Source organism: Glycine max, chromosome 20 (assembly GCF_000004515.6).
Source record: "Glycine max cultivar Williams 82 chromosome 20, Glycine_max_v4.0, whole genome shotgun sequence".
In the NCBI taxonomy this organism is placed as follows: Eukaryota; Viridiplantae; Streptophyta; class Magnoliopsida; order Fabales; family Fabaceae; genus Glycine; species Glycine max.
Window position 1 is genome coordinate 1,426,635 of NC_038256.2, and position 2,696 is coordinate 1,429,330.

General features: G+C 27.4%; 1 long non-coding RNA gene across 1 annotated transcript; it reads right to left on the reverse strand.

Annotated features, from left to right (window-relative positions):
* Positions 1–261: 261 nt before the first annotated feature.
* On the reverse strand, positions 262–524 carry LOC121174259 (uncharacterized). Its single transcript, XR_005890181.1, has 2 exons — positions 484–524; positions 262–389 (listed from the first exon to the last, which is right to left on the reverse strand). It is a non-coding gene; the product is annotated as an uncharacterized lncRNA (long non-coding RNA).
* Between the last annotated feature and the right edge of the window lie 2,172 nt (positions 525–2,696).

A 2,696-nucleotide genomic window follows, 5' to 3' on the forward strand; every position in this document is an offset into this window, starting at 1 on the left:
CATTTTCCTTCTTTTTGTCAACTAATTAATTTTCTGTATTTCTTTTATTAGTTCTTTTCAGGAATAATTGATTTGGTTTCTACTTCTGTAAAAAAAATAAGAAAAATGATTTATATGTCTTCTTTTGAGGCAAAAAAAAAAAAAACAGTCTACAAGAGGATTATGATTAATTTGTTAAATTCGTACTGAGTATTGACAGAAGGAGGGTTTGCAAAAATAAAAACCTGATGCTTGCTAAATAAATAATGAGTGCCAATATTGTCTCCTCCAAAATAAGTCTTATCTCCCAGCTGTTCCTCCAACAATTTAAGGGCCTCTATGAACTCCTTCTTGGCAGCTTCTTTTTCTTCTCCCTTTGATGTCCAAATCTTCTTTCCAAGATCATGTATCTATTCGACATTAAGAATTAACACCCAATTAGATCATAAAATGTAAGTGAGAAAAAAAGGGGTCACTAATAATAACCAATACACTCATATCTACCATAGTGATACCAGAAGGGATGATAGAGACAATCAAATATGTTTTGTTAGACACAAGATCAACCACTTAAGAAGATAATCAAATACTTTTTGCTACATGTTGCTAAAGTAGGCTGAGGAATATTTACCAATCAATAAAACAACAAAAGAACAAAACTATTAAACACGGAAAGTAGCTGAACCACTTAGATAGGTTGTGGAGAATCTAGGGGAAAAAAAGGTGTCTAAAGAAAGTAGCTATTTTTATCCAAATGGGGTCCATTTTCCTTTCATTAAACATCTCTCATATTCCAGATTACATCTAAGCCTCCATAAATGGTCTTACGACTTTGTGGAGATCTGTGTTTTTGATAAAGAGTCGCCCAGACCTGGTCACTGCGACCCCCTTTGTGAGGAGGCACCCCATGAGTTTTATTTTACGGGGCTATTTTGTCGAGTTCCCTTACTAAACTCTCCATGAGTTTTAATTTTATTTTTTTGTTTTAATACATAGGTAGAAGCTCCTAGATTTATATTTTGTTAAGCTTTCTGGTTGCTTTGTCCAAGTTTAAAGAAAATCATTGCACTTCTTCGAATTCTTTTTTTATTTTTCTGCTTCTTCGGATTCTTTTTTTTGCTTGGTTAGGTTCTGAGCGTAATTTCAAGAGCTTATGATCTACAATGGCCAATATTCTTGCCTTTTACTGATATTATTCGTGTTGTTATTATTATTATTATTATTATTATATCTACAAGAGTATCAACTCGGACAGCTCAAGGCAAAAATAGTCAAACTTAGGACACAATTATTGAAGTCTTGAAAAGTATGCTGCTATTTATAGTGTTTATTATTGGTTTCTATTTTTAGATTTAGTTTCTCTCATGAGTTTTTGCATGAATTTTGCAGGAGAGCAAGATTTTGAAGTTTTTATGATTTATGTGGAATCCTCTTTCATGGGTTAGTGGCGAACCTAAGTTGCCTCCAGGAGGTGCACTTGCACCCCCTCATTTTTTAAAAACCATCAAATTTGTAAATAAAATCTTATATTTTTGTATTTTATTTCATCTATATTTATATAATTGAACCCACTATTTTTTTTTTATAATTTACCCCCCGCTGAGGAGTAAGCTGATGTATACTTTTAAGTTTTCATTATATATTTTGTTGAAAATGTTTATTTTGATATCTCTGTGTGAATGCACATAATAGAATAATGACTTTCATCCCTGATTCAAATTTGTCTTCTAAATCAAGTTTTGTAATAATAATTAGACTCATATGACATTTAAAAAATAGATTCATGTTATTAGTCATATTATTATTATTATTATTATTATTATTATTATTATTATTATTATTATGTGTAGTTGATTTAACTTTAGTAAATGTGTTTATTTTTTATTTTATTAATTTGTCAACTTATTATATATCATTTTTAATGTTTTATTTTTTTTATCAGACATATATAAGCAAAACCAAAATAATTCTCAAGTTTTCTTCCCTAATCCTTTTTATTTTTTTCCCCCAATTAGAAAACAAACTAAAAAATTATAGAAGAACAAAACTTACATAATAATAATAATAATAATAATAATAATAATAATAATAATAATAATAAGGAAAAAGAAACTAAACAAAAATAATTCGCAAGTTTTCTTCCCTAATCCTTTTTTTCCCTGATTAGAAAACAAACTAAGAAACAATTATTTCCTATCTCTTATTATTATTATTATTATTATTATTATTATTATTATTATTATTATTATTATTATTATTATTATGTGAGTTTTGTTGTTCTATAATTTCTTAGTTTGTTTTCTAATCAGAAAGGTAACGTTTTTTTCTTTTATTTTCTGTAATTTTTATCATGTATTTCTTTATCTTATATGTTTGGTTTCTTTGGACCGAATCATTATTTTCTTTTGCTTCCGATGAATGTCTAATCTTTTTTTATGTAGTTTCAAGCATATAAGAAACCAAATAGTAAGTTTATCGTCAATATATGGAAAATGAATTATAGAAATTAACATTTATCGTTAATATTTTATAGTTTCAAGCACAATATTATTATAAATAGTAAATTTCTTTGTTATTTCACACTATATTTCATTTTATTCCTATTATGTAGTAAAAAATAAAAAATCAACTAACTCGTGCGTATACGCACGGGTCACCAACTAGTTATTATTATAAAGGAAATAATCTTATTTCGTGTCCATTTTTATATGGACATT